The sequence below is a fragment of the Xenopus tropicalis genome, chromosome 6, assembly GCF_000004195.4.
Source record: "Xenopus tropicalis strain Nigerian chromosome 6, UCB_Xtro_10.0, whole genome shotgun sequence".
NCBI lineage: Eukaryota > Metazoa > Chordata > Amphibia > Anura > Pipidae > Xenopus > Xenopus tropicalis.
This window is the reverse complement of record NC_030682.2, coordinates 108827538-108840754: the sequence shown is the minus strand read 5'-3', so window position 1 is coordinate 108840754 and position 13217 is coordinate 108827538.

The window sequence follows — 13217 nt, the reverse complement described above, 5'->3', positions numbered from 1 at the left end:
ACTATATTTATTCTGCAGGAAGCTTTGCCATACCTGAGTTAACAGCCCTAGAAGCTTTCTCTGTTTGTTTAAGATTGCAGCTGCCATTTTATTTTGGTCTTCATAGCTTCCGTCTTTATAGCTTGAGAGGCTGTTAGCTCATATAACACATTCCCATGGGTGGGGGGAGTGAGTTTTATGAATTCTTATGGGAGGGGAGAGCAGATGAGAGCTGCGCAGACTCTGGCCCTGGGAATAAAGGATTTTTCTGAGAGAGGAAGTCAGAGACCCTAACAACATATTTACAAAAAAGGAGACAATAAATCCTGTGTTTCTTTTGATAGAGGACTCAGTGCAGCTTTTCTGTGAGTGCTTATGCCTGTTTTTACATAGACCTTTCTGATAAAGCTTACTTAGTTTTTACCTTTCCTTCTCCCTTAAGACATCAAATACACAATACACAAGATGTTAAAAACAAAATCAATTAAAATAGCCCTGGCTATTACAAATACCCAATAGCCAATAATGTAAAGTAAAAGACTAAGGCTAATTTGCTAGCATTGATTCTAAATTGCACAAGTGCTGTTACCAATAACAACCAGTTGTTCAATGCTAATTTTTTATTGGTTGCAATGGGTAGGCACACTGTTGTAATTTAACAACTATGTTTGCAATTTAACCTTGGTATTATCAAATCTTACTTGGAAAATGGTAAGTGTAGGGCTTTCCATCATGTGTGAAATGTAAGTTCTGCATACAACGTTCTTGCCTAATCCTGGCCAAGGGCAGCAACTACACATTTGGGAGCCAATTATAAGACAGCAGCTATACATTCAAGAGTCTGGCTAAACTAAAATAGCTGGAAGCATTCAGAAGTCTGCCTATAAGAAATTGGATATACATTAAGAAGCCTGGCTATAAAAAGGGGGTATCCCTTTAGGAGCTTGGCTGTAAGTAAGCAAAAATGCATTCAGGGGCCTGGCTGAAAGAAAGTCGATGTGCATTCACTAACCTGCCATAAAAAGGAGAAATGCATTCAGGAGCATGGCTGAAAGAAAGCAGAAATGTATTCAGAAGCCTAGTCATAAATAAGCAGATATGCATTCACTAACCTGGCTTAAAAAGCAGATATAAATCCAGAAACCTTGTTGTAAAAAAGTAGATGGATGTAAGAAAGCAGATATGGATTCAGTAAGATTCCTGCCTGTAAGGGCAAGGGCACACAAGGCGGATTGTAAGCCTGCGGATAACCATAGGCTGACAATCTGCCACTACCCTTAAAAAATCTTCTTGTTGTGCCTGTACCTGTAAGCATTGAATCCACCTGGGTGCAGGCACATGCAGCCAATATCTGCCAACAAATGCCAAATCTTGTAAAGATTTTTTTTAATAGGGGTTTGTTGGCAGCCTGCCCTAACTGCCAGGTTGACAATCCACCCTGTGTGCCCTTGCCCTAAGAAAGCAGGTATGCATTGAGGAGCCTGGCTGTTAAGAAGCAGCTGCATATTCAGGCTGGCTTGTAATAAAATTGTTATACTAGGACCTGGGAGGCTGCAGCAGTTCAGGCTACTGAAGTTCACCTCAGATAACAAGGAAAAACTTGGCAACAACACAGCAATTTTGTATCCAGGCGACATTGATAAAATGCCTACAACAATTTGCGCACGGTGTTCTGTAAGAAACTTGACAGTTTGTACCGGCAATTCATTAGAAGTTCATAGCAAATCAGTCTGCAGGAGATTCCTGTTTCTAAGAGTCCCAAAAAGTGACTGCTTTTAGAAGAGAGGTCTCCGCCAGTATGTGTCCTCTGTTTGACAGGACCTGGTCAATGTCCCACTGCTGAGGGTCGTGGCAATTTCTATCCGCTATGTGTACTTTAACTTATCTGCACTGTAGCTGGCTGGTCTCTTTCAGTCAGTCTGTCTCCTTGCAGGCTGTGAGACTTTCCTGACTGAGGGACTAAGTGGGAACTGGTTGCATTGCGTCTGCCAAGTTCCCGAGCCTCACCAATAACAACAAACTCAACAGAGGAGCCAGAAATCTCCATTCCAAACCACAGCAGACACAGCACAACATGTTAGCAGTGTGTATCGTCTCTTATGATTCTACATGCAGAGAAGTTCAGTCCTTACTTCATGCCTCATTTGTATCACAGTGACAAAAGCAAGGGGCTGATTGTGATATGCTCTGGGCTAATTTGTTTCATGGCAATTAAGCCACTTATGGAGTGTCAGTTGCAATAGTCTATACTGGCAGTGCTGCCTGTATTTTGTTTTGTGGCCTATTATTTCCCAGTCCCCATGGGAGGCATTAGTTCATTATGATCTGATAGGGGGATTTGTGTTCCAGTTAAGCTGTAACATTCGGTATTCTGGTTTCTTTCTTTTCACTTAATGTCATCATCGCCCTATGCATGCAATCACATAAGCGCACACATACAGATATAACAATACACACCAGGGAACAACACAGCACTAAGGCCTGACTTTGTGGCAGGCAGTGTGCATTTTTATTCCGTTTTCCTAATATAATAACTTATGTTATAATAACTGTTGCTTTTTCAATGCAACAGTCTCTTCTGTTTAGACTCATAACTCTGACATCCTAGACTTTACAGGTGTGCTGAGCTGGTATTGTGTATAGGTATGGGCATTCTTCCCCTAACAGGGAGTTCTATTCACTTTCACACACAAATGAAATTAATGACCACTTGGCTTTTCTCTCTCAATGGACATCGCACTGCTCAGTCAAACAGCTTCTCCAAGCTGGGCAAGTAATAATCTTACTCAACACTGCCCATTTTCATATTCTGAGTTTAGCAGGGACATACTCTTTACTTTATCAGTTAAAACATATAGCTGCAAGTAGGGTTTTACACTTTATGTTATATAGAGCTGCCAATTTTTCCTTCAGGCTGTGACACAGGGGATGGGGCAGAGAGGGGACAAGTCATGGGGCTGGGCCAGAAAAGGACTGCTGCACTCCAGATTATGTGAATAGGCAGGGATTAGGGGAGGTGGGAAGGGTTTTAACAAATAGGGATTATAAATGTACTGAAAAGTAAATTGGAAATACATTATGGAAATATTGAAGTGGTCAAAACACTCTTCCTCCACCTGCAGCCGGAGGGCGCTGCAGTGGTCAAAATACATTGTGTTTCATAGGCGAGGCAAGGGTGTGTGGCTGGCTCTGCTCCTTCCTGTTCAGCTTTCAAACATCTTCAGACTCTACTGAAAGTCTTTCCAAGAATTCCCAGAGATGCCAACATGGTTCTTCTATGCTTTGGGTGTGTCTTTGTCACACCCTGACCATGCCCATAACACCCATGTTTCCCATATCAAACATCCTGCTTTGCCAAGACTCAGGGCCAGAACTAGGGGTAGGCAGAAGAGGTAGGCACACTTGTGCAAGAATTAGGGGCAATAGGACCCTAGGCACCTAACTCTTCTGCCTCCTCTATCCCTAGCTCTGCACGCATCAGATCAGAAATGTGTGTCATGCCAGGGGGGACAGGAAAGGGGATGGTGATGCAGAATTGCCAGGACAAGAGAGTAGTTGCTGGGTGGAAGTGGTTGGTGGTGACAAATTGTCAGAGCAAGAGCGTAGTTGCCAAGTTGGAGGGAAGGGTGGTTGTTCAAAATGAATCTTGGGCCTAGCCTTGGGCACCCCACTTTGTTGACCTGGCTCTGCCTAGCCCTGGATGCTGCCTGTCTTTGAGGATTTCAGGTGTGGTTTCAGTGCTTTTTAATGGCAAGGGGTAGCTTTAAGTCAGGTACAAACTACAGGGAGCGGTGGGGTCAAATCAGTGTGATTCCTTAAGAATCTGTGAGTTGACATGTCTGCTTCCCAGCTTCTACAAGCATTCTAGGTGGCTAGTCTGTAGCTAATGATCATCCATCAAAGATATGGTGGCTCTCACAGGGGACAGATCAAGTAAGTGAACTACAGTGTCCATAAGTCTGGAACTCATAGGAATGGAATGTAAGTTTCAGGGAATTTCTTGATCTCAAACAATTTACGATTGGTGTATGCTGTAAGTACCATGTCAGTTATAAAAAACACTATACATTTATTAGGTCCGTGTGCAAGCAGAACTGTTAAGATATAACAGCGGTTTCCATTAAATTTCATCCAGTCACACTAGGTGAATTGTCCTTTTGCACACTGATAAATTGTCTCTCCCACTGCATTTCTTAGTAGATAAAGAATTCCGCACAGACTATCTGTCTGGTGCCATCACATCACACCACCGCCGGAAACTGCTGCTAGCTCCTAATAAATGTCAAAAAATAAGTCATATTTGGCAGACAGAAATCATTCAGCGGCCCATAGCAGGAGAAATGTTTTCAAGGCAGCAGTGGGAAAATATGCAGGCTTTAAGTCCTATTATAATAGTATATATATTTATAACAATATACATTTTACTGACAATTTTCAGCACTCAGAGTAACAAAAATGCCTTCAATTCTATACAAGAAAAACAGATTTTTGTTATTTCTCTATTTTTATATATCTATTGCTAAACATTTTTCATAGCAATGAGAAGTCACAACAAATTAGTGCAAAAACATAGTATTCTCATGACTGCATATAGCTATTGGGTTTTGTTATTCTAACAAATCAAAACCCTTTGCTGGTTGGTTGCCACATCTCTAATAGATTTTTGTACAGTACCTGTCTGACTTTTGTAGCAAAAGCCAGCTGATTCAACTGTGAGAGGAATAAACTTCAGCCACATTGCTCAACAGTCAGAACCAGAAAACACGAAGTAATGAAAAAATACTACTTATAATTACATTTACAAATAATTGTACATTTACAATTATTGTGTGATGCTTAAAGGAGAAGGAAAGGCTAAGTCACTTGGGGGTGCCAAAATGTTAGGCACCCCCAAGTGACTTAGAACGCCTACCTTGTACCCCGGGCTGGTGCCCCTGTACGGAGAGAACAGCACCAGCCCGGGGTAGCTGCCGGCGCTTCCTCCTTCCTCCTCGCATGCGCCGGCCGGCGGATTTCGCCGGCAGCGCGCAAAGGAAGGAGGAAGCGGTGTCTACAGGTGCCCCGGGCTGGTGCTGTTCCCTCCGTACAGGGGCACCAGCCCGGGGTACAAGGTAGGCGCTCTAAGTCACTTGGGGGTGCCTAACATTTTGGCACCCCCAAGTGACTTAGCCTTTCCTTCTCCTTTAAAATAACATTTTCTTAAATTTTGCAAAAAATCCACATATTGAACTGCACTCACTCATAAAATTTACTTTGTGAAAGATAGTGTCAGTTTATTTAATAATACTTACTGTTACTATTTCTTCTTGCAATAGGGTCAGCTCGGGTGCAGGCACATGGAGTGGATATCATGCATAATCGTGAATGTCAGGGCTGAAGAAAGTCAGCCCATATGCTGGCATTAGCAGTCTGATGCAGTGGCTCTGGGTGCTTTCTGCAGGCCAAGAATAAGTGCCATCTGGCAATAAGTTTCAAAATGAGTCAATGAAATAAGTCTCAAAATGAGTCTGAAATTCTATATTATACTGTTCACAACCCTGCATCCTAATTATTTCTTTATCAAAAGGCTCAATATAAGAAAATAAAAACAAAATATTGTTTTACTATACCTTTTTCTTATTTTCATAAGCTTAAAAGCAATAATTAGATGAGGAACAATGATAATGCCCAATTCTATTATACAGACAACTAGAATCCTGTGATTGGAAGAAACAAGAATGACATTAAGGGCACTGGCACGCACAATAAATCTTTGCTACCGGCAGCATAGGGCAGGCAGAGTATGGCACACACAGGTAGGGCAGACAGAGAATGGCACACACAGGCAGGGTAGGGCAGGCAAATTATGGCAAACACAGAGAGCATAGGGCAGGCAGAGTATGGCACACACAGGCAGCATAGGGCAGGCAGAGTATGTCACACACAGGTAGGCAGGCAGGGTAGAGCAGGGCAGGGTGAGTGTGACACAAACAGGCAGGGCAGGCAGAGTATGGCACACACAGGCAGGGTAGGGTAGAGCAGACAGGCAGGGCATGGCACACACAGGCAGGGTAGGGCAGGTAGAGCATGGCACACACAGGCAGTGTAGGGCAGGCAGAGTATGGCACACACAGGCAGTATGGGGCAGGCAGAGTATGGCACAAAGGCAGCATCGGGCGGGCAGAGTAAGGCACACATGCTGGAATTTGTGCTCCAGTAATAATCGAGTAATGTATGGTTTAGATCCAATTTGAAAAACAAAGAACATGATCAAATATTCTTTATCTGAAAGGTTTATTTAGCACACTGCTGCCTAAAGAAATCTTTGTCTAAGTTATCTGTGAAAGCGGGAGAGATAAAATGCTGTTATCTTCATGGCTTGTATCTGTATGCCTGTGTGTCCGTGATAAGATCAGCTTAAGGCTAAGGAAGGACCCACGGAGCAAGTTAGTTGCCGATCGCTTTGCATGAAGTTGCCTGCAGGAGGAAACTTTGCGTGACTTAGCAAAGCGAAGCAATGTGTCGGCCTTTCCACCGGCGACTATTAGTCGCCCATGGTAGCAGCGATCTATTACAGGCGGTTAACTCACTCTGTGGGTGCTTAGCCTTAAGACAAGGGTACACTATGCAGATTCACCACTTTCCCCTGCTGGCAGTTTTTATAGACGCAGAGGAAGGGCTGGACGGAACGTATATTGGCATGTGTGAAACTACACAGAGCGCATATTGGCATGAAAACGTGACTGTATACATTTTCAAACCAATATCTGCACTGTGTACCTCCACACAGGCCAAAGCCAGGTTTGTCAATGGAGCAGTGGGGGTAAGTGCATAAAAGCAGATCTGCTTGCAACCATAAAAACGCCTGTGGAAGAAAACAGTGAATTCACTTAGTTTGCACTTGCCCTTAGCAGCTGATACCTCAGGCTAATGGCACACAGGGAGATTTATCACCCATGGTTAAATCTGCGTTACGGCAAGCAACATATTACCCCAAAATGCTTCTCACCGCCAATAAAGTAAATATAAAGTTTTCTCATGATGAAACTTTGGATGACTTATTAACAAAGCTCCACATACAGTATATTTTCCCAGTGGCAAGTTACATTATTGCAGTAGAAAAGCATCTTGAGGAAATTAGTTGCTTGCTGTAGTGAAGATTTATCGCTAGCGACTAATCTCCTCATGTGCCATGAGCCTCACATTGAATCTTGTTGTTTGGTCTATTGTAAACATTATTCTTAGATCTTTTACCATAGTATATTATGTATTTACATTTACTATTTAATTCACAAATAACTTTCGTACTTCACTCCAAAAATTTATGATTTTGCATGTACAAATACCGTTGTGTGTCTGCACCCAAAGCCACTGTGTATTTTTACTGAAATGCATACTCATGCATTTCCAGGCTGAAATGTGCTTCATGTGGCCGACGCAGTAGCTCCAGGTGCAGACACACATGTAGCCGACGCAGTAGCTCCAGGTGCAGACACACATGTGGCCGACGCAGTAGCTCCAGGTGCAGACACACATGTGGCCGACACAGTAGCTCCAGCTCCAGGTGCAGACACACATGTGGCCGACACAGTAGCTCCAGCTCCAGGTGCAGGCACACATGTGGCCGACGCAGTAGCTCCAGGTGAAGACACACATGTAGCCGACGCAGTAGCTCCAGGTGCAGACACACATGTGGCCGACGCAGTAGCTCCAGGTGCAGACACACATGTGGCCGATGCAGTAGCTCCAGGTGCAGACACACATGTGGCCGACGCAGTAGCTCCAGGTGCAGACACACATGTGGCCAACACAGTAGCTCCAGCTCCAGGTGCAGACACACATGTGGCCGACGCAGTAGCTCCAGGTGCAGACACACATGTGGCCGATGCAGTAGCTCCAGGTGCAGACACACATGTGGCCGACGCAGTAGCTCCAGGTGCAGACACATGTGGCCGACGCAGTAGCTCCAGTTGCAGACACAGAAGGTAGGGGATGTGTGGCATTAACCTTATGTACAGTAGTAAAGCTTTTTAGAGCTTCTGTCATTTAGCCCAAGCTCTTGTACATAATGTGTATGTTAGATGTGCATTAATAATAATCATGATAATAATATTGTTCATTTCTTTATATATATAGACTTGTTCATTTCTCTTTATATAGACTTGATTTTTAGACCATATTCCCTAAAGTTATTAAGCAATCCATTCTTGGGAATGTTATAAAACAAAAGCGTATTTAACCAACTTCTGTCCCTGTAATGGAAACATATTTTCATATGACTTAAAGCACTGCTGGTGGTTTCTGATAACCTTTTTTGGTGGTTATGTAGTATTTTCTGCATTCCTAAATATCCCTTAAAGGTGCTTTCCAGTCAATAATGTCAGACGTACTGACTGCTACTTTTTCTGTTGTTAACTAGAATAAATGTTGGAAGCTGGGGCTAATACCAGGCCTAGTAATATATATTATAACCTCTTTAAAGTAACTTTCTTTATTAGGTCACATTTTTTATTTCATTCTGAACATATGGGGCCGATTCACTAAAGGTTGATAAAACGAGTGCTATTTATAGCATGCGTTAAAAATGCTCAATTCACTAAAAGGACACTTGTCATAATTAAGAAGTGATGTTATTCGCGTTATTTATCTGGCGATGACTGATTTTGTGTGGTATTTTCTGCAGCACGTGGTATTTTCCACAGCGCGCGGTATTTTACGCATGATATTAACACGCGATATTCTGCACGTAAGTGTTACGCGTCATATACCACATGACTAACGCCATTTTGTGCAGTTATGTTGTTTTTCTTTAAATTCCAAGTATGAGAACCAACATTTTTTATACGTCTAAAAAAATGAAAAACACTCTTTGAGCAGTAAACTCCTTTCAACCTTAGTAATGCTCCTCACATACACTTACATTTGCTACAGCATTATGCATCTTTAATCACCTACACAGAGCTTACTGTTAAAGGAACAGGAACATCAAAAAATTAAAGTGTTTTAAAGTAATTAAAATATAATGTGCTGTTGCTCTGCAAAAAAACTTATGTTTTTGCTACAGAAAAGCTACTATATAAATAAGCTGCTGTGTAGCCATGGGGGCAGCCATTCAAGCTGGAAAAAAGGAGAAAAGGCACAGGTTACACAGCAGATAACTAGTAGATAAGCCCCATATAATGGTGGTTTGTCTGTTATCTGCTAAGTAACCTGTGCCTTTTCTCCTTTGAATGGCTGCCCCCATGGCTACACAGCAGCTTACTTATATAAACTATAGTAGTCTTTCTGAGGCAAACACACCAATTGTAGCAATGCAGGGCAACAGTACATTAAGGGCTCTGGCACACGGGGAGATTAGTCGCCAAATCTCCCTGTTCGCGGGCGACTAATCTCCCCGAGTTGCCATCACCTGCCATCCCACCAGTGAAAGTGTAATTCGCCGGTGGGATGGCACACGCGGCGACGCGATTTCGGCAAATCGGCATAATAAATACACCCCTATATTGTTATTACTTTTATACACTTTAATTTTTTGGTGTTACCCTTCCTTTAACAATATGGACCCTCTCTATTCAATCTCACATACACAGGAAAAACAAGTACACTGTCTAAGTATCAAACCAACATTTACCTTTATTTACACCCTCTTTGCTAATAATACTAATTTTATATTATTCATGTATATTGTAAGTATAGTTTCCTTTTCCTCTACTTTTCCCTCCAAGCACATCTAGAAAGCATACTCATATATAACACAGTAGCCTTGTACACTCAAAAGAATAATCAAAGAAATACCTGCTCATGGGGTAAACCTGTGTTCACTGAGGTACCAAAAGCGCAGATAATTATCATTATTCAAGTCTAGGCATTCCATCACCATATAAAAACATGAGGCCAAAGGTGTATTCATTTTGTTTTATATAATCAACTATTGGCTGGATGAGGTTAAAGCAAGATGGAATAAAACGAACATTCACTATTTAGCATAGTCATTAGACTTGACAAACCTATTAGTGCATTGCATATTATTTGCACTGAATAAGGGAAAATATTCGTGTAATATTTTCCATCTGATGACATTCTCATTAGCGACATTCCCACATTTCTGAATAATAAAAAAAGCTTTTAAATATCAGCAGTTTACCTTAGCACTACTGCTTACTGATGGGCACCAAAGATAAGGCCCAAGTTTCACACTCTACACCCTACTCATTGCTTGTCTCCTTCCTGCTTTATATATTAACTGTTTACAATTTCAAGGTCCTTAACAATATAAAACATGATAAAGGCAACTCTAATGACTACTTTGCAAGTATTTCTCTTAGATATAATCCGCCTGTTTGCTTTAGTAATAGAAGCATATTAGGATATATCTTTTAAGGTTAATGTTTAACATCTTTATTCTACAAGTCAGTACATTCACTTTATCAGTTTGCCAGAAGGTCAAAGATATGGTAGAGTACAGCTACCAGAGACACCTACATGGAAGAAAATAAAATGCATAAATGTGCCAAAAAGGACAAGATTTGTGTTAACTTGACTGACCAAGGACATTAGTATATTTTATAAAACATACAGTTGGGCATATACTGTAATAATGGATGCCATCCATTGAAATTTACATTACATATAAGGGTTTCATTAAATTGATTCATACTATGGGTTGATCCACTTAAATCTCTTTAAATGAGAAGGGAATATCATAGTTACTGACAAAAAAAAAAGAGAAATAAACACACTGATTTACTATGGACATAAATAACAAAAATAACCTGTTACTGTATGTTTATTGATGTCAATAAATGTCTACTTTTTGAATTTGTGTGAGGGAAATATAAAAAAAATACTACAATTATATTGCTGTTATAGAGGTGCTAATCATATATAAGCCACTGTTTGGGGGGAACATATCAGTCAGTAGCCAGTCGCCCTTTTTTATTCAAAGTACATGCCATTTGGCTATAAATATGAGCATATACATTTTAGCAGACAAGTTAATAAGGGGGATTCCATCCTAACTCACCACTGGACAATGGCTGACAGCATGTACATTCCTGTAGAAATCATCTGCCAGCCTGATGTTCCATTTTGAGTAATTAACGAAGCTGAGTTAATAACCAACTGTATTTGGAGAAATGCTCAACAGTCATTTCTGACTAAGTGTTTGGGTTCTCTAATTAGTGATTTAGTGCTCAGTGCAGTGATTAGTGATCAGTGCTGTCAAAGCTACATGGTGGATGGCCTATAATGTTATCACAATAACTTTTAAGACCATAGCCACATTAATTGTGGCAGCACACCAAAAAATGAAATATATTGTGCTCACATGGCATAGACCTTATAGAGCACACACAGGCAGTGTAGGGCAGGCAAAGTATGGCACACACAGGCAGCATAGGCCAGGCAAAGTATGGCACACACAGGCAGCGTAGGGCAGGCGAAGTATGGCACACACAGACAGCATAGGGCAGGCAGAGTATGGCACACACAGACAGTGTAGGGCAGGCAGAGTATGGCACACACAAGCAGCAAAGGGTGGGCAGAGTATGGCACACACAGGCAGCAAAGGGCAGGCAGAGTATGGCACACACAGGCAGCAAAGGGCAGGCAGAGTATGGCACACACAGGCAGCATAGGGCAGGCAGAGAATGGCAAACACAGGCAGTGTAGGGGAGGGAGAGTATGGCACACACAGGCAGCATAGGGCAGGCAGAGTATGGCACACACATGAGCCACAGGTTGGCAATCACTGATCCAGTACAGAGCAGTGGCTTACCTGTTTGGCCTAGTGAAAGAGGCATCATTTTATACCAATTATGGCATGCCAGAATAAAAGAAAGGGCCAATGTTCAGCATATTCATTCTCATTCACTAGGCACCATGCATCAATGAAAATGTACATGATCCTTGCTTCTTTTGGGCGATGGGACACAAGGAGATTTTGTGGCTCCATTGAAGGGAGACAAAAAGCACCTAATTGCCCTTTTGTCAGTGTTGAATTTTAAAGGACAAGGAAAGGCAAAGTCACTACACCCCAAGTGAATTTAATCGCTTACCTTGTTCCCTGGGCTGGTGCCCCTGTTAAGAGAAAACTGCACCAGCCCGGGGTACCTGTAGCGCTTCCTCCTTCCTGCTTCATTTTACAACGACTAAACGACAGGCGCATGCGCAGTAGAGTGAAAAGCTGACTTCTCTGTTAAATTTCGGCTTTTCACTCTACTGCGCATGCACGCGCTAGCAAAGCAGGAAGAAGGAAGCGCTCGCTACAGTTACCCCGGGCTGGTGCTGTTCTCTCCTAACAGGGGCACCAGCCCGGGGTACAAGGTAAGCGAATAAAGTCACTCGGGGGTGCCTAACATTTTGGCACCCCCAAGTGACTTTGCCTTTCCTTCTCCTTTAAAGCATTTGATGTAGTTATTTGGAGATGCCTTTTGCTCAAAAGCCCATTTTCCATGAATAACTGCCCATAAAATACTGCAAAGGGAACTTTTAGTCAATTTCACTTGGATATTAATGGCAGAAAAATCAGAAAAAATGCTGTTTATTATTAAATAAAGGAATGTCTCTAATGAGAATTGAGGTCATCAGATGGAAAATATCACAAATATTTTTCCATATTCAGTACAAATAATATACAATGCATTAATAGATTTGTCAAGTCTAAGGGCAGGGGTACATGGGGAGATTAGTCGGCCCGTGACAAATGCCATCCCGCCGGCGATTTACATTCAAGCCAGTGGCATGGCATTGCGGGGAGATTGGCCACGGCGCGACTAATCTCCCTGTGTACCCCTGCCCTTATGATTGTGCTTATCAATGAGTGTTTATTTACAGTTGAGTCCAATTTGTATTAACCTCATCCAGCCAATAGCTAAATGTGTTAAATAAAATTAATGTAGCTTGAATTAATGGAAGGAAAATATGGAGAAAAAAAATAAAATATGGTTTGTCCCCTGCCTACAGAAGTTGGGTACAGAAAATTCTCCAAATTACCCCATGCACTAGCCAGCTACAGCAAACTCCTTGTTTAATTTGCAATGAATTGTACCAAACATACCTATTACCTATTTTAACAAAAGAAAATTCATTAGCTAAGCAGAAACCTGAAACTACTCCATATTTGGGGCTTTGCAAGGCTGATAATTAGAAAGTGCAGAGACAAGAGAGGGAGATTGTCTGTGAACTGGCAATCTAATTATCTACCTTGCAAGGACCAAACTAGGAGTTGTTTAAATTTTACTGTTTGCCCAATTTAGCTC